Source organism: Pseudophryne corroboree, chromosome 4, assembly GCF_028390025.1.
Source record: "Pseudophryne corroboree isolate aPseCor3 chromosome 4, aPseCor3.hap2, whole genome shotgun sequence".
In the NCBI taxonomy this organism is placed as follows: Eukaryota; Metazoa; Chordata; class Amphibia; order Anura; family Myobatrachidae; genus Pseudophryne; species Pseudophryne corroboree.
In genome coordinates, this window is record NC_086447.1 from 728254680 (window position 1) to 728274898 (window position 20219).

At 46.3% G+C, this 20219-nt stretch overlaps 1 protein-coding gene across 1 annotated transcript in view; it reads right to left on the minus strand.

Moving 5' to 3' along the window:
- SLC8A1 (solute carrier family 8 member A1) overlaps positions 1-19876 on the minus strand; it is a 681250-nt gene extending 661374 nt beyond the window's left edge. The window contains exon 1 of the mRNA XM_063918064.1: positions 19702-19876. The gene's annotated coding sequence lies outside the window, so the exon portion shown is untranslated. The remainder of the gene's footprint in view (positions 1-19701) is intronic.
- Between the last annotated feature and the right edge of the window lie 343 nt (positions 19877-20219).

The window sequence follows — 20219 nt, forward strand, 5'->3', positions numbered from 1 at the left end:
TATATATATTTGTGACAGACACGTTGCAGTGCTCTATCATGCAGCATTACAGGGTTACTAAATGTAGAGCGAAGGGAAAAAAACACAGACATAACCAAAAAATAATACTTTATGGAAAACTAAATATAAGCACGATTGATCTTGCTATAAAACAGATAATTGTGCATTTTTTTTCTTTTATGCAGAGATTTTATTGAAGTACTGATACATAATATATTATAAACATCAAGATGAATGATTGATCGTGTTAGGTGGTAGAGGTCTCTGCATATCCTCATTTTAATGAAAAAGAGGGCAAGAAAGAAGAGAGGACAGGATGATAGGGGTGGGGGATGCCCAGTTCTAATAGGGGCAATCATACTGATCTCTCTCACATACAGTAGGGGGAGATGTACTAAGCCTGGAAAAGTGATACATTTCACAGTGATAAAGTACCAGCCAATCAGCTCCTAACAGCCATGTTACAGGCTGGGTTTGAGTAATGTCAGGAGCTGGTTTGCTGGTACTTTATTACCATGGAATTTATCACTTTTCAAGGCTTAGTACATCTCCCCCATAGTGTGAAAGTCTAATAATGTTTTGTTACTATTGTATTTTTTTTTGTATTGTGATTTGTAAACATATAAGGGAGAAAAACTGATCTAGTGGGAGTAATGTCTCAATTATTTTCTGATTAGTTTTGTTTGCTGTATAGCAGTCATTGAAAGTAAGACAATACAGTACACGCTCCTTTGCATATCAAACAGATTTCATGTGCAGTATTACCTTAGGGCTTTTTAGCACATATGTGTTATGCATAAGATGCAGATAACCATAGTAACGGTACACTGGCAAGATGCTCTGTGCACAAAAATGAACTTGGCATTAGGATCTTTGGTCCAGATGCAGGGTGCCACCACTATTATACTAGTATGTCCTATCAACTTTCAGCAAAGCAAAGAGACTGATGATAATGTAACTATTTACTGCACAACAAAGCTAACAGCACTTTCTTTAGCCCAAACCAGAATGTGTGGGTGATGTAGTTTGAAGGATGTTTGACATCACAGTCCACCAGGGCATACTCAAACAGCTGCTATAATTTTCATGGAAGAATGATCCTATAACATCATACACCTCGACAGCTGAATGGAATATGCAGATTAAGTACTGAATTTATACAAATAAAAGTTCAACAGGGGCAGTTGGATATCTGAGACTATTTAAAATCACCCTCCATCATACACATGTTCATTAGTTGCAGGCCGAAAATAGTATTTGTCCTTCTGACTCCCAATTTCCAGAATCCTCCTGGTTTTCTTAGCCACTGTGACCAGTGTTGCCTAAAGCTCTGTCAGGGGCCACAGCTTGATACTGGGGTATGCGGGCATTGAAAATAATAGAATTTTACTTGTATGTAGCAGGGGACGTGGCTGCACCCCCTGCGGGACCTTGGCTCATTGGCTGCTGGACGGCCCTCCTGGCCATTACCATAGTATACCACCATACAGCCCTTGTGGTGAGCTGATTATGGCTTTTGCAGTATTACAAGCTACATCTGTAACACCCAGGTAAGTATGGTGTTAGTGTGGGGTATCGGACGGATTTACCCCTTTCCAGGTTCACTGCTTCTTCACAGGGGTAACAAGGTGTACTGTATATTCAGAAGTTATTGCTGCTCTTTCTTCCATTAAACATCTGCAGTTCCCTATTGCAATCTCCTCCATTAGTCTACAGCTCTAGTGAAATAATAGCAACTACAGTATGTTTCCTTTATACGGTGCTCTAGGTAAACTAAGGATTCAGAGCTGTTGCTGTAACAATGTCTGTTTCACACTGCTCCACAGGGCCATAGATACTTTCTGTAGCTCATCTCATTCCAGGCACTATTTGTAAACTCTGAAAATATATGATAAAAGGGGTGTCTGCCCGTGAAGAACTGGATCCTGACTTTGTTTACACCTCCTATAAATATTATTATTATTATTATTAATCTTTACTGTGCCGTTGTATGTCCTCAGTGCCTGCAGAAAATGGCTGTTTGAGTTGTATGCAGCTAGAAGTGCCTGCTCTGATTTGCTGCCTGTATATTAGCCTTGTAAAAGTAGCTTATTCCCGTCACAATGACAATTAATACTGCAGCTGAGAGGCTCGCAGCTTTTCTGGGTGTCAATGAGCTGCTGTTAGCTGAATCGGGCTGACTGCTCCCTGATCTAGCTAGTTACTCTGCTTTCTGATTGGCATAGCTCTGCCTAGGGTATCCTACTGTTTCCTTTCACAGGTGATGAATTAGAAAAGTGTGACCCGATCCCTGTGTTGCTCACCGGCTGTTGCTCTGAAAGGGAGGCACCTACAGGCCCGCCTATGCTGGGAGGGAAACAGCTGTGTCCACCACCTCTGTGTTCACTGGAATCTGGGTCTCACTCTCCAAGATGGCTGCCTCACCTCACAACAACGGTTTTTTAAACCTGGCAGTTAACTGACCCAGCACATGCCAGCTCCCAACCATGTGACTCTCACTGAACCAGCAGTGTCCCTGTGCAAACCCTTTCCCTACTGCATGTCACAAAGCCTTCAGTCAAGCTGCGTTTTGTAGGGGGAAAAGAGCACAAGAGTCTATGGGGTACATTTACTAAGCAGTGATAAGTGCGGAGAAGTGAGCCAGTGGAGAAGTGTCCATGGCAACCAATCAGCACTGAAGTAACATCTATAATTTGCATACTTTAAAATGATACAGAGCTGCTGATTGGTTGATGGGGAAATATCTCCACTGGCTCACTTCACCGTTCTTATCACTGCTTAGTAAATGTACCCCCAAAACACATCTGTAGCAGCCCTGATAGAGTGTCACACATCTCTTGCATAGCCACATTAATTGCACTACCCTAAAGTGGTGGTGGTACAGTATGTGTTTGTAAGAATGTGGGGGAAGGGGGTGAGAGTGGAAAAAGGCCTAATTATGTATCGGAATCTGACTTTATCTGTCTTTAAATCAGTGCAGCTTAGACGATGACCCTAGACAGTTCATTTTATTGCTTTCAGCTCTTTCAGGATAGAGTTTTATTGCAAAATAATATTTAACTTTACAGAAAACCCAGCATCCATCAATTTAATAGCAATGCATGTGTGACTGTAATTAGATTCCTTCCATTACAACAATGGAAAACTGTGTAGGCAAACGCGCCATGTAATGGCAGCGATCATAAATGTAAATGTTTATGGTGACTACATGATGTTAAAACATGACCATAAATTGAAGACATTTGGAATCCATCACACATGGAACCAAGACACTGAGAGCACACGGACCTAAAAGGTGTAATATTTGTCTTTGTTTGATTACAGGGACTTGTCATCTCCCTTTATAGCTTTCATGTGACTATTGCCAGAGAGCTTGCATAGGAATTCTCCTGATGACCAAACAGCTAAAGGATGAGTTTTGTCAATTGATACTAAAGGGTTAATGACCAGCAGGTTTCACCTTTTAGGTTTGGCACAACATAGAAAAACAGTTCAATATGTAACTACAGTAATTGCAATGGAAAGTCTGCTGGGAGAACCTGCATAACCTTCCTTAGGTGTTTCCTTAAGAACTATGGCAAAATTAGTGGGGCAGAGTATGGAAACTGTGAGCACTGCCCAAGGGTTGTTGCACAAATACATATATTAAGTAGTTTTCCATTGATTACACCTCAGTGTTATCTTCATTGCTTTCATAAACCTTAAATGCAACAAGCATCCCATCAAGATTTTTATCAAACCTTTTATTTCATCCTGTTGGTGGCTGACGTCTGGTTTCCATCTATTTTTTTTTTTAAAGAAATATAAATGCTAATGTATACAGTATTGAGATTTGTTCATCCTAGTACTTAAAACACAGTCAGGGTCATGCACAAAACCAATTATTCAGTAATCATATATATGTTATGGTGTACTGATACTATAGAATGAAAAGCAATACTAAACTAGTGATGCTTGTTACACTGGATGGCTGTAAAGCATCTTTTGTGTGTATTACATACATTGAAACGGAATACTTGCTACAGCAGCCAAATCCCTGCTGTTTCTCTCCAAGGGCAAAAACGCTGCTCTGCTAACTGCAAAGTATGTGGGCACAGAGCACAGGCTATTTGTAAGGATTTGTCTCTGGGGAGGATGTTTAGTGCCGCGGTTTAATAAGTTAGGACAGAGAGACTCTGGAACTGAACTTGTCTAATTTAAATGTAAGAACTGTATTTAATACATTAATATGTTTTAGTTGAATATGGGCCTGATTTATTCTTTTGCAGTGTGCGCATGTGTAGAAACCGTACTGCGCGTGTGCACACAGTGAGATGCAACGGTATCTCACATATGCGAATACTGACTGACAGGCAGAGGCGATCGCAGGACAGGAGGGGGCGTTGATGTGGCGTTTAGGGGGTGGAATTTAGGGTGCAGCATTGGGGGCGTGGCCCGGACAACGCAGGCGTGTCCGGACTGTTTGCGGGGTGGTCCGCGGCGGCTGCGTGACGTCACACACATGCTGCTGCGACCCGAAACATGGCGTGTAGCCGCCTGAATTTGCATTTAGGCTGCGCAGGCATAGGGCTACCCTTAGCATGCAAGCGCTTTGCTGCTGAATGAAGCATTCGCATGTTAGCTGGATGGAAGGGCCCAGCATGAGGGGCGGACTTGCCCTGTGCTGGACGTCACTCCGCATGCTAGTGTAAAGGGTTGTAGTTGTGCGATTTTTCGCACAACTACAACCCATGCTGAATTAGGCCCAATATACAGTATAATATTGCTTTGCACTCATTTTAATGCAATAGTTACAGTATTTCCCAGTCTTTTTATTTTACAATTTACCCTTGGTTCTAACACTAGCGTATAGCCATGCTTGACAGCAATTCATGCTCTGAGATATGAGGAAACTAATACATGATCTCTGTCCGCATCATAAACATATGTCGGGTTTGAATGGAAAGTGACAAATACTAATAGTCCCCCCTTTACATTCCCACATAATAAGAATTATGGCTTATTCAGCCCTTGTCATTTATCTTTATAATAATACAACAGGCTATGGAAACAATGAGTCCTGCCTAACCCCTGTAAACTTTGCTGTTTAGAACTTATTATATTTGTTTTTTGATTGATTTACCTAAACCAGATCTGTAGCATATCTCAGACACATAAAAACAGTCAGCTGGAACTGGATTACAATTTGTCCCATAAAGGGAGGGACTGGGGGAAAGGATTATTCTTATCATCACTATTTCTGCTACAATGCAATTAAAAACTTCAGAAAAAAACACTATTAGTTTTAAACTGCTATACAGCTTATGAGTTGTTGCTGCGCTTTAACTCCCATAATCCTCTACCAACCAGTACCGTAACTACAGTAGTATAGAATCATTGGACTTGATAACATCAGGAGAGCTGCAGGTTAAATACCTCACTCTATAAAGCCACACGCTTGGAAAAAGCAGTAAAAATATGAAGTTTTCTCATTAGTACAATAGCTGTACAATACTGTTCTAATCTTTGGATTGTCCTCCTTTGCCCTAGAAGTCATTTCACAGTAAAAGTTGTGTATTTTTAGCTGACGACTAGTGTAGTATATATTTGGTGGAATATTAGTCGCTTGTATCACTTGTCAATGGCAATTTCATCTGGGAGATAGTAAAGATCCTTTTTTGCAATCTGTTTCTGCAACGCAACAGTTTATGTACTGAGTGTATTTAAAGGGAATTTGTTCTTGGTGACAAGTGGAAACCTGTAAATATTACAGCTCTAATTTGTTTGTTGAGTAATGCCAAGGAATGTGTCTAATCTCAGCTAAGCATGGAAACTGCTGCCGTTAGTAGTCTACAGATAGCAGAGTAATATTCAGCATGGCATACATACATACATACAACATACATACATACATATAAATACATTATAATAGGATTTTGGTACCTACCGGTAAATCCTTTTCTCGTAGTCCGTAGAGGATGCTGGGGTCCACATTAGTACCATGGGGCATAGACTGGTCCACCAGGAGCCATTGGCACTTTAAGAGTTTGAGGGTGTGGGCTGGCTCCTCCCTCTATGCCCCTCCTACCAGACTTAGTCTAGAAACTGTGCCCGAGGAGTCGACATACTTCAAGAGAAGGACTTAACACAGATAGTGGTGAGATTCATACCAGCTCACACATACACATACAGCTGAAACATTACTTACCAAGTAACAATGCAGTACTCAACTAAAACGAAGTTGTACTGTACCAAATAACATTTGCTGGAAAACGAAGCGCTGGGCGTGCACCCAGCATTCTCTACGGACCACGAGAAAAGGATTTACCGGTAGTACCAAAATCCTATTTTCTCTTACATCCTAGAGGATGCTGGGGTCCACATTAGTACCATGGGGATGTACCAAAGCTCCCAGAACGGGAGGGAGAGTGCGGAGGCTCCTGCAGAACTAATTGACTGAACTTCAGATCATCAGAGGCCAAAGTATCGAACTTGTAGAACTTTGCAAACGTGTTCGACCCAGACCAAGTTGCAGCTCGGCAAAGTTGCAGCCGCCCAGGAAGACCCCACCTTACGAGTAGAGTGGGCCGTAACAGATTTTGGACACGCGTAGAATAAGCGTGCTGGATAGTGAACCTAATCCAGCGAGAAATAGTCTGCTTAGAAGCAGGACACCCAATTTTCTTGGGATCATATAGGACAAACCGAGAGTCTGACTTCCTGTGACGAGAAGTTCTCTTCACATAAATCATCAGAGCCTTCACGACATCCAAGGACTTTGAAGTAGTTGAGGAGTCAGTAGCCACTGGTACCACAATAGGTTGGTTGATATGAAATGCCGACACAACCTTTGAAAGAAACTGCTGACGAGTCCGGAGCTCAGCTCTATCTTCATGGAAGATCAAGTAAGAGCTTTTGCATGATAAAGCCCCCAGCTCGGAGACACGTCTAGCAGAAGCTAAGGCCAACAAAGTGACCGCCTTCCATGTAAGAAATTTGAGCTCCACCTCCTGTATAGGCTCAAACCAATCCGACTGGAGGAACTGCAACACCACGTTAAGGTCCCATGGTGCCGTAGGCAGTACAAAGGGAGGTTGGATATGCAGAACTCCCTTCAAAAAGGTCTGAACCTCAGGGAGGGCAGCCAATTGCTTCTGAAAGAAAATGGATAGGGCTGAAATCTGGACCTTCACAGATCCCATCCTCAGACCCATATCCACTCCTGCTTGCAGGAAGAGGAGGAAACGTCCCAGTTGAAATTCCACTGCAGTAAACTTCTTAGGCTCACACCAAGAAACATATTTCTTCCAAATACAATGGTAATGTTTTGACGTTACCCCTTTCCTAGCCTAGTAGGAATAACTTTCTTCAGAATACCTTTCCGAGCAAGAATCAGGTGCTCAACTTCCATGCCGTCAAACGTAGCCGCGGTAAGTCTTGATAGGCGAACGAGGAAGAGGCCTCAGCTCTTCTTGCAGTAGATTCAGAAGGTCCGAGTACCAAGCCATTCTTGGCCAATCTGGGGCAATGAGGATCGCTTGAACCTTTGTTCTCCTTATGAGCTTTAGGATTCTTGGGATAAGTGGGAGTGGTGGAAATACGTACACTGACTGGAACATCCACGGAGACACCAGGGCGTCCACTGCCACTGCCTGTGGGTCCCTCGACCTGGAACAATAACGCCGAAGCTTCTTGTTGAGACGAGAGGCCATCATGTCTATTTGGGGCAATCCCCAAAGATCTGTTATTTCCTTGAAAACCTCCGGATGGAGTCCCCACTCTCCTGGATGGAGATCGTGTTTGCTGAGGAAGTCTGCTTCCCAGTTGTCTACTCCCGAAATGAAGATGGCTGACAGCGCCAACGCATGTTTTTCTGTCCAGAGGAGTATTCTTGTCACCTCTGACATTGCCGCTCTGCTCTTCATTCCGCCCTGTCGGTTTATGTAAGCCACTGCTGTTACGCTGTCCGACTGCACTTGGATGGCCCGATTTCTCAGAAGAGGGGCCGCCTAAAGAAGACCGTTGTAGACGGCTCTTAGTTCCAGGATGTTGATGGGCAGGCCGGATTCCAGGCTTGACCACCATCCTTGGAAGGTTACTCCTTGAGTGACTGCTCGCATCCGTTGTTAGCAGGACCCAGTCCTGAATCCCGAACCTGCGGCCTTCTAGGAGGTGAGGCAATTGGAGCCACCAGAGGAGAGAAATCCTTGCCCTTGGTCACAGACTAATTCTCTGATGCATGTGTTGGTGAGATCCCAACCACTTGTCCAGGAGATCCAGTTGGAAGGGCCGAGCATGGAACCTCCTGTACTGGAGAGCCTCGTAGGAGGCCACCATCTTTCCCAATAGGCGAATGCATTGATGAACCCACACCCGGGGTGGCTTCAAGACCATGGATTTTATCACCACCTTGTCCCGTGGAAGAAACACCCGCTGCACATCCGTATCCAGGATCATTCCCAGAAATGACAATCTCTGGGTTGGTTCAAATGTGACTTTGGAAAATTTAGAATCCACCTGTGACTCTGGAGCAGTCGTGTTGTGAGAACAATGGACTGCAGCAGCTTCTCCTTGGACGATGCCTTTATCAGGAGATCGGCCAGATAAGGAATGATGTTCACACCCTGCTTGCGGAGTAGTATCATCATTTCCGCCATCACCTTGGTAAACACCCTCGGTGCTGTGGAGAGGCCGAATGGCAGGGCCTGGAATTGAAAATGATAGTCCAGCAATGCGAAGCGGAGATAAGCCTGATGCGGCAGCCAAATCGTAATGTGAAGGTACGCATCCTTGATATCTAGTGATACCAGGAATTCCCCCTCTTCCAGATCTGATATCACCACCCTGAGAGACTTCATCTTGAACTTGAACTCCCTTAGAAAGGGGTTCAACGATTTTAGGTTCAGAATGGGCCTGACCGAACCATCCAGTTTCGGTACCACGAAAAGGTTCGAATAGTAACCCTTTGTCAGCATGTGAGGTGGTACCGGCACAATGACTTGTGCCTCCACCAGCTTTTGGACAGCGTCTTGAAGCACTGTGCTGTCCTCCAACAGAGTTGGTAAGCCGGACATGAAAAAACGATGAGGAGGGAGACTTTGAAATTCGAGCCTGTATCCCTTAGACACAATATCTACTACCCAGGGATCCAGGCCGGACGATACCCAGACATGGCAGAACTGTCTGAGTCTCGCTCCCACAGGCCCCACCTCCGGGCCGTCCCATCCACCGTCATGCGGAGGACTTTGGGGTACCTGAAGCAGGTTTTTGATCCTGGGAACCTGCAGCGACAGGTTTCTTGGACTTAACCTTACCTCCCCTAAAGAAGTTATTGGATGATCTGGCCTTTCTAGTCTTGTTAGGCCGAAATATACGTTATGGTAAGAACTTACCGTTGATAACGGAATTTCTCCTATATCCACAGGTATCCACAGGATAACATTGGGATATGCCGAAGCGACAGCGGAAATGGCACCAAATAGTCACAAGCTTTTTGGCCTCCCAGGATGCATCGGGCTCGTCCATATAATCCCGCCCACCGACTCAGTCAAATCAGTTGTTTTCACAGCATTTAGGCAGGAGCATCATGTAGAACCCTATTCAGGCGATAAGAACACACATGCATACCCTTCCATACAAGAGGGAAGAGGTTTAGTGATTTTAAAGATCCTCAAATCAGGTGCGTCAGGGTGGGATCCCTGTGGATACCTGTGGAGAAATTCCGTTATCAACGGTAAGTTCTTACCATAACGTATATTTCTCTGGCTGGGTCCACAGGATAACATTGGGATTCCCAAAGCCATTTTTAGTGGTGGGGACGCTCCTGATTAGACAGGAGAACCTTTCGCCCGAATTCCACGTCATGAGAGGCAAAAGTATCCAAGGCATAATGCCTAATGAATGTGTTAATGGAAGACCATGTGGCTGCCTTACAAATCTGTTCTACTGAAGCACCATGTTGTGCTGCCCATGAAGGACCTACCTTACGTGTAGAGTGCGCAGAGACATTAGCCGGCGCAGGGAGATCAGCACGAGAATATGCTTCTGAAATTATCATTCAGAGCCATCTTGCTAGCATCTGTTTACTAGCAGGCCATCCTCTTTTGTGAAATCCGTAGAGAATAAAGAGAGAATCTGTCTTTCTGATGGCACTAGTACGATCTACGTAAATTCTTAACACACGGACTACGTCCAGCGACGCTTGTCCCGCAGAAAGTCCCGATACCTGAAAAGCCGGGACTACAATTTCTTCGTTCAGGTGAAACTTTGAGACCACCTTCGGAAGATAACCAGATCTAGTTCTGAGAACTGCTTTATCTGGATAAAAAAATCAGAAAAGGAGACTTACACGACAGCGCTCCTAAATCTGACACTCTTCTAGCTGACGCCATCGTCAGAAGAAAGAGAACTTTAGCCGTCAACCATTCAAGATCTGCTCTCTTAAGTGGTTTAAACGGAGCCCCCTGAAGGATTTTAAGAACCAGATTTAAATCCCAGGGTACTGCAGGAGGAACAAACGGTGGTTGAATGTGCAACATTCCCTGAAAAAAAGTACGCACATCCTGTAGGTTAGCAATCTTTTTCTTAGCAATCTTTTTCTGAAACCATACAGTTAATGCTGATACTTGAACTCTCAAGGAAGCCACCTTTAAACCCTTATCCATTCCTGCTTGGAGGAAATCCAAAATCCTGGATACTTTAAAAGATTTTGGATCCATACCTCTTTCGCTATACCAATAAATATAGGCCTGCCATATTCGATGATAAATACGAGCTGAAGAAGGTTTTCTTCCTCGAAGCATGGTTTGAATTACCTGTTGTGAAAATCCTCTTGATTTTAGGATAGAGGTTTCAACAGCCACGCCGTCAAAGACAGATGATCCAGATGGATGTGATAACAAGGACCCTGCATTAGTAGATCTGGACGTTGAGGAAGCAGAATTGGAGCTTCCACGGACATCCTTAGTAGATCTATGTACCAATGCCTTCTGGGACAAGCTGGAGCTATTAGAATTATGACTCCCTTTGCTTGCTTTATTTTCCTCACCACCCTGGGTAACAGGGAGATTGGAGGAAACAGATATGCCAGATGAAATTCCCATCTCTCTGACAGTGCGTCTACAAGGATCGCACCGGGATCCTTTGTTCTTGACCCGTATACCGGAACTTTGTTGTTCAGACGGGATGCCATGAGATCTATCTCTGGCAGACCCCATCTGTTTACTAGAGTCTGAAATACTTCCGGGTGTAACGCCCATTCGGTCTCCTGAATGGTGTGTCGACTGAGAAAGTCTGCTTCCCAGTTCAGCACTCCTGGCACAAACACTGCGGACAATGCCAGAAGATGGAGTTCTGCCCATCTTAGTATGTGAGTTACTTCCTCCATCAATCTTTTGCTGTGAGTTCCTCCCTGATGGTTGCGGTACGCTACTGCTGTTGCATTGTCTGAGTGGATCTGGACTGGTCTTCCTTGCAGAATGCCCTTTGCCTGAACCAGAGCCATATATATGGCCTTTATTTCCAACAGATTTATTGGTAGGCAACTTTCCCGTGTGTTCCATTTTTCCTGGAACCAAAATTTTTTGAACACTGCTCCCCAGCCCTGAAGACTGGCATCTGTTTTTAGTACTTGCCAATCTGCTATCCAAAAGGGTCTCCCCTTGTCTAGATGGTCCGTCTGTAGCCACCAGGCTAGTGACCTTTTTACGTTTACTGGAAGCTTTATCATTTGTCTTTTTATTGTCTGATGTTTTCCATTCCATCTGGTTAGAATGAGGTGCTGTAAAGGTCTGGAGTGGAATTGTGCATATTCCACCATGTCGAATGTTGACACCATCAGACTCATCACTCGCATTTCTGCATGAACTGATACTGTCTGACTGTACAACAATTCCTGAGTCATTACCTGCACTTAGGATATCTTTTTCCCAGGTAAGATTATTCTTTGTAGACTTGAATCCAATATAGCCCCCAAGTGAACCATCCGTTGTGATGGACTCAGAGACGACTTTTCCCAATTTATGAGCCATCTGTGTCTTTGTAGACAAGCTATTGTCTGTTGGAGATGTCCCAAGAGTAATTCCTGGGAGTGTGCCAGTATTAAAAGATCGTCGAGGTATGGAAAAATTCTTATCCCCTGCTTGCGGAGATAAGCTGCCATAACCACCATAATTTTGGTAAATACCCTGGGGCTGTCGCTAGCTCAAGGGGCAAAGCCTGGAACTGAAAATGTTGCTGGAGGATGGCAAACCTGAGGTAACACTGATGGGACCGTGCTATGGGCACATGCAGGTAAGCATCCTGTACATCCAGAGATACCATGTAATCTCCTGGTTCCATGGCCAAAACTATGGAGCATAACGTCTCCATGTGAAACTTTGGAACCCAAATGTATTCGTTTAACATCTTGAGATTGAGAATTGGTCGGAATGATCCATTTGGCTTCTGAATCAAAAATAGGTTGGAGTAACACCCCCGTCCCCGTTGTGTCAGGGGTACTGGGATAACTACCCCCAGACTGAAGCAATTTCTGAACTGCTTCTTGCAGAGCTCTGGCCTTCGACTCTATATGAGACGGGCTGGTGCAAAAAAACCTTTAAGGAGGCTGCTTCTTGAAAGGGAAACCATAACCGAGATACCACCTTCTGCACCCAAGCATCTGTCGTCGACTGCTGCCATATGTGTGCAAAGTGAAGGAGTCGGCCCCCAACCTTGCAATCCTCCAGGCGGAGGCCCGCACCCTCAGACTGATGGCTTCTGTTCTGGCTTGGAAGCTGGCCGTCTATTGGCCCATTGCTTCCTACCCCTAGCTGATTTATTGTACTGGGGTTGCTTAGACTCATCTTTTCCTTTTGCTTTACCTTGCCATCGAAATGGCCGAAATTTTGAACCCCTCGGTTTAGGGTTATAACTAGCCGGAAACCTGACCTTTTTGGATTCAGCTTCCGATTCCAAAATATATGTCAATTTTTTTCCAAACAGAATATTACCAGCGAAAGGCAAAGCTTCCATTCCATTATGCATCCGCTTTCCAAGTACGTAGCCAAATTGCTCTACGAGTGGCTACCGTTAAGGCTGATGCTTTAGAAGCAATCGTACCCATATCAATTGCTGCTTCTTCCAAATATTGCGCAGATTGTTTTGTATGGCCTAGATGAGACTCCTGCTCCCTGGTAGGTGCAGAGAGGCCACTCTCTCGTTCCTCCGCCCATTCTACCATTGCTTTTGCCATCCAGGCTGAAGCCATAGCTGACCTTACCACAGCCCCTGACAGAGAAAAAATGCTTTACAAGAAACCATCTACTCTTCTATCTGTGATATCAGGGTATGAGGTAGAGGGCAATGGTAAAATAGATTTTCGCACAAGTCGCACGACATGTGCATTTACTTTAGGAGGAACTTTTCTTTTAGAACAGTCCTCAGCCGGAAAAGGATAGTAAGAATCCCACTTTTTCGGAATTCTATATTTCTTATTGGGTGTAGCCCAAGGTTCTTCCATAATTTGTCAGATCTTCAGACCCTGGAAACTCAATCCTAACTGTTTTTGGACGTTTAAACACAGATGCTTTAGATTTTGATATTGCCTTGGCTGATTCTTCCAGAGACAGAATAGCCTTCATGGCATCAATAAGCTCAGCTACAGTATATCCTCTGAGCTGAAACCCTCCGACTGGTCGTCATATGGGGTATTTGAATACACTGTATCCTCATCTGTTGTATCGTCTTGTGTAGTCTGTAACATAGATGTATCTACCCTGGTTTTACTAGCCTGCTTACTTGTTGAAGCTGCTGGAATTAAACCATAAGAAGGGAGCTGCATGTAAGGGTTAATAGTGTATCCTACACCCGGGTGTGGAACTGCAGGTGCTAATCTGTCAGCTATTGTAGATAAAGTCTGTGCAAACACACCCCATGGTGGATCTACTGGTTGCTGAACCAGAACCTGTCTTTTACTTTGCTGATACGCACAACAATTTGTACATAACCCGTCATAAGTTAGATACTGGGCTAACACCCCTACTTTACAAGATAAACATGTAAAAGGTGAAGGAGTCCCTGATAAAGTATCCTCGTCACTTTTGCCGCTCACAGACATGGTAAATAATCCGTTTATACAATATACTACACTCTCTGTGACTGAAATCACCTATATAAATATAGAAGTGATATCAATCTGACCACAACCCGAGCACCCGAATTGAGGTTCAGAAACAATACCAACAAACATATAAAAGTCAGCAATCACACTAGCAGTCAGTCACATTTTAAATATTAGCCATTGTCATATGACTATATAATCAACCACAAAAATACTTCTCCAGTATGTAGGAGTACAATTACCGTATTCTGTTTTTTAAATAGCTATTTCAACAAACTTTTCAGACATATTATGCAGAAAACGACAGTGCTGTACAGGCCTCATATGCATTGTGTACCAAAATTAACTATTTGTACTACACAGTAGATAGAATTTTAGTACTGTATAACCCTTACTCAGTAGAGTGGGATACAGGGAGACTCACCCCACTTCCAGGATCGATCAATACGCTCGAAAGACGCTGAGTGGATCCAGACGCTACTAGTGTAAACTGCCGCTCCGGTAACTGATAAAGGACACAGACGCTCAGTGAACGATTAGTGTACGCAGACGCTCCTGTCCGCGACCCGGTCTTGGCGGTAAATTGTAGTGTACACGGTCGCAGCGGCCTAAGCTGTGACCGAGTTCCCTCGTGGTAGCGTCTGAGTCGGTTCATGGACGGAAGACGCACGGAAACTGGTCATGAACTGGGGGGAGGGGCGACCAGGAGAGCATCAGACTCCCCTTGCTGACATAAACTCCAGGGATCGCAGCCTCAACCTAGTCCTGGTGCCTATGATCCCTAAAGCATAGCGCTGGAGCACCTAAGGGTGGCGGCGCATCAGCCATTGTTTGTAGTCTCCACCAATACAATACGGCTGTGTTCGAATTCCCCTAGTAAGTGGAACCAATGCCTTACCTTCTCCCCATGCTCCGGCTACAGCCTGGTAACATCTGCTGGACCTGCTAGAACATCCGACACAGACGCCCGCCAAGACAGCACTAGTACCCGGAGGTAAGCGTTGTTGTGACCCGGTGGAGAGTTGTTGGAGCGACTCTTTCTAGCATGCGTTTAAGACGCTGTTAAGAAAGATTACTCAAAACATAGTAAGACTATAAAAAAATAAGAATAAAGCTTAGGGCTGCCTTAACAGCAGCCCTGTGACCATAGTCCGGCTCCTGGCGCACCAAACAAAAAACTGGTTTGACTGAGTCGGTGGGCGGGATTATATGGATGAGCCCGATGCATCCTGGGAGGCCAGAAAGCTTGTGACTATTTGGTGCCATTTCTGCTGTCGCTCCGGCATATCCCAATGTTATCCTGTGGATAACCTGTGGACCCAGCCGGAGAAAGGACTGCTGCGCAGCTGAGGAGAAGGACTGCTTTGGAGCAGGTGCTGCTGAGGGAAGAAACGGAGACTTACCCACTGTAGCGGTGGATATCCACACGTCTAGAGCTTCCCCAAAGAGAGCCTGACCTGTATAGGGTATCGACTCCACACTTCCTTTGGATTCCACGTCGGCCGACCACTGGCCGAGCCATAGTCCCCGACGAGCTGAAACAGGCATGGAAGAAATTCCCGCAGCCATGGAACCCAGGTCTTTCATGGATTCTACCATAAAACCTGCAGAATCATGAATGTTGCGTAAATACAATGCAACGTCCAGTGGCGGAACTAGCGAGCGGTGGGCCCAGATGCGACAAAATGCTTTGCCCCCCCCCTCATCCCATCCAAGTCCACCCCCTCACCCCTGGAGAGGATCTGATGAGGGGGACCTGCTCAGGGCCAGAGAAATGGATACCTAGCAACAGTGCCGTAACTAGACATTTTAGCACTGTGTGCAAGAAATGGCATCGGAGCCCCACCCCTGCATGCAAAACAGGGGCAGTGCGCGCCGTAGGCGTGCGTAAAAATACATAGGGGCGTGGCTTCATGGGGAAGGGGTGTGGCCACAAAATAATACCAATTCATAAAACGGTGCACAGTAGTCTCCATTATTCAAATTACGCTGCACAGTAGCACCACTACACCAGCTAGAGACCCTTTTACAGCTTACGGCGGACAGATTCCCCTTTTTACACATTACGGCAGACAGCGTCCCCTTTTTACACATTAAGGCAGACAGCGTCCCCTTTTTACACATTAAGGCAGACAGCGTCCCCCTTTTTACACATAACGGCAGACAGCGTGCCCTTTTTACACATAACGGCAGACAGTGTCCTCTTTTTACACATTACGGCAGACAGCGTGCCCTTGTTACACATTACGGCAGACAGCGTGCCCTTTTTACACATAACGGCAGACAGCGTGCCCTTGTTACACATTACGGCAGACAGCATCCCCTTTTTACACATTACAGCAGACAGCGTGCCCTTGTTACACATTACGGCAGACAGCGTGCCCTTGTTACACATTACGGCAGACAGCGTGCCCATTTTACACAGGAGGGAGCCGCAGCAGCGCTGTGTTATTGGTCGAGGCGCTGCTGCTGCTGTCCCAGTCCTTCACCATAGGCTGTCCTCCGCCGCTGTGAATGCTGGGATGCGCTTCACAGCGGCGGACGACAGCCTATAGTGAAGCAGAGGGACAGCAGCAGCAGCTCCTCAGCCAATAAAACAGCACTGCTGCGGCTACCTCCTCCACCTCCCTCCTCCTCCTTCCCACCGTGTCCGCTCCTCTCCTCTCCGGGCGGCTGTGTGCTGCGGGCAGCGGTTGCCCGCAGCACACAGCGGCATGTAATGAGTCAGTTTGACTCATTACATGCTTTGGGCCCCTGGACAGTGGCAAGCCCCAGTGCAACGCACTGGTTGCACTGGCGGTAGTTCCGCCTCTGGCAACGTCATCCCTATCCATTGTATCCCAATCCTCAATTAAGGTAGCCGACCACTTCACTGTTGCCTTTGCAATCCATGCATTAGCAATAGTGGGACGTAATATGGCCCCAGAAGCAGTGTACATTGATTTAAGTGTGTTATCAATTTTCCTATCTGCCGGCTCCTTTAATGCGGTAGATTCCGGTACAGGTAAAACCACCTTTTTTGAGAGTCTGGATACAGATGCGTCAACAATCGGCGGGTTTTCCCACCTTTTTCTATCCTCCTCAGGGAAAGGAAAAGCCACCAGAATCCTCTTAGGGATCTGAAACTTATTTTCAGGGTTTACCCATGCTTTTTCAAATATAGCATTCAGCTCCTTTGACGTAGGGAAGGTTAGCGAGGCTTTTTTATTTTCAGTGAAAAAAGCTTCCTCAACCTGCTCAGGTGTGGTATCATTTACATTTAACACATCCCTGATAGCCTCTATCAACAATTGCACCCCCCTTGTAAGAGATGCGGACCCCCGCAACACATCCCCATCACCATCTGTAGTGTCAGAATCAGTATCCGTGTCGTCTTGTGTGACATGTACAAGCGCACGTTTGTGGGGGTCTATAGCGGGGTGTCCTGAGGTACCAGACACAGGCCATACTGTCATAGAGCTCTGTAATACCTGGGTTGCAGATTCATTACTAGCAACCCTGTCAGAAATCTGAGAAATCCAAGTTTTGATAGAGGAAAACCACTCTGGTTCCCTTGCTGGTATCTGTGCTAAACCAGTGCTAACCTGATTACATGGAATGGGATAATCCTGGGAGGATAAATCCTCTGCTGCATATGACACAGTGTCCCTGGACATAGCTAAAGGTGACCACCAAACACTCCACACACACACAGGTGGGGGTAGACAGAGTTTCCCCCACAAGAGTGGCAAGAGAGAGACAGAGATTGGAGCCAACCCACACACAGCGCTTTTTAGCACGGAGAAACCCCTTGTCAGCGCTGACTGTGCTCCTTAATAGGATACACAGTCTAATTACAGCTTCCCCTCCCTTCTACAACCCCCTGGTACCGTGTACAGTAAGCTGGAGTTGCTGTGGAGGGACCTGAATCTTCCTCTCAGCCCTTGCAGGCAGGAAAATAGCGCTGGAACGCTGCTGGGTCCACTCTGAGCAGAAGCTCCACCCCCTTAATGGCGCTGTCTTCCCGCTCTTCAGGTGATTATACTGGCCTGGGGAAAGTTGCTGGCTGAGATCCCTGGACCCCGACAGGCTTGCTGACCAGTGTGGGGGGGTAAGCGCTGGCCCAGGGCGCCCCTCACAGTGCCGCACTATGTGCCTCTGGTACCATACCGGAGCGCGGTTAATACCGCGCTCCCTCCCCATTGCCGCCATCTTCACACCGGCCCCCCGCTTGCTAGGGGGGTCGGTGACTAACTCACCACTCTCTTCAGCTCTGTAAGGGGTCGGCGGCATGCTGCTGTGGCGAGCGGTTTCCCTGTGGCGGAGACCGATCAGACCCCTCTGGAGCTCAGTGTCCAGTCAGTGGAGTCAGTGGCTCAGACCCCGCAGGGCGGACACTGCTCTCCCCCTTAGTCCCACGCTGCAGGCAGGCTGTTGCCTACAGCCTCCTGTAAAGAAATAAACTCTAAAATAAAACTTTACTAGAAAAGCTCAGGAGAGCTCCCCTAGCTGTGACCGGCTCCTCCGGGCACATTTTCTAAACTGAGTCTGGTAGGAGGGCCATAGAGGGAGGAGCCAGCCCACACTCTCAAACTCTTAAAGTGCCAATGGCTCCTGGTGGACCCGTCTATACCCCATGGTACTAATGTGGACCCCAGCATCATCTAGGACGTAAGAGAAATATATATATGTGTATATATATATATATATATGTATATATATATGTTCCCTTCTCACAGCGGGGTGGGGGGGCACTGCGGGGGGCACACTGCACAGTGGCGGATCTTGCCATGGTGCAGCGCCCTCCCGTGGCAAGATCCGCCACTGTTTCTAGTATCCATTTATATTTCACTGCTGGTCATCAAGCCCTGATTCACTGGTTCCTGTCAGTGTCCGCTACATGTGTGCAATACTGCACTACACCACACCATACCTGGTACTCGTTTGACACAGAAGTACAGCTTCCAATTTCTCGTCACTCTTGGGATTATTTCTCCAATCATTCTAATGCCTGAGTCTAAACTTTCTGTAAGTGCTTGCTACCCAGTGAACTTTCCCACACCTTTTTCATTGCTCTTAAGGGGGGTACTCACGGGAGAGATGTGTGCTGAGCGATCTTAACACAGACCGCTCAGCACACATCTCTCACCCCGCTCAGCACAGCGCGATGTGCTGAGCGAGGGGGAAAGCCGACGGGGGGGCCGCTCACTTCACACAACGGTGAAGTGAGCGACCCGCTAGATTGAGCCTGCATGCAGCTCAATCTAGCATCGGCGATAGCGATGCGCGGGGCCGCGCATCGCTATCGCTGGAGGGCATACACACGGCAGATCCGTGCTTAAAATCTAAGCAATCTAGCAAGATTGCTTAGATTTTAAGTACGGATCTCTCCGTGTGTACCCCCCTTTACTATATCTACACAGAGATGGTGTGTGATGATTATCATTATGTCCTAGAATTGGGTGCGTTACTTGTCATCTTAGCCTCCTCATAACAACATTAATATTGTGACTACAACTCCCAGCAGCCAATCAGATTCTAAGTGTAATTTTACTAGCACAGCCTGTAACATGACACATATCCAATTACCCGCGGTACGTCACTATTAGCTCCGAAAAGTCACAGCTTGTTGGGGCTTTTTTCACCTGCTCCGGGGCATTCTGCTCCCGTGACTGCTTCCATGCTCCAGTTCCCTCCGTCACATAATCCCCAACCTGCATCTGCTCCCGTGACTTCCGTGCTTTGGCTCCCCCAGTCACATGACCCCCGCCTGGCCGGGGCACCCGGGGAGGGGAAACAGGGGCGGATGTCGGACCCCGGCTGAGTGCCGGCTTCCGTGCGCCCTTCCTACAGTCCCCGGCTGTTGCTCCTGCAGCAGGTTTAGGGTTCAATGACTGGAAGGATCACCATGGCTCATCGGAGATGTTGTTTCACCTACGTCAGGCAGGCAAAACAAAATCACCGATAAGCGCCGGCTTTTCACTGAAACCTGTGTGTCTTCTGATGAACAAAATATTTTTTTCACGGGAGATACCCCGTAAAAAAATATGGGGGAAACATCCCGAAAAATAGTGGTAAACACCCGTTTATCGCTGCCGATATTTCATCGCAGATAATTGCATACCCCCCTTAGAAAGTAATTGGTTGCTGAGCAACTTCTCCA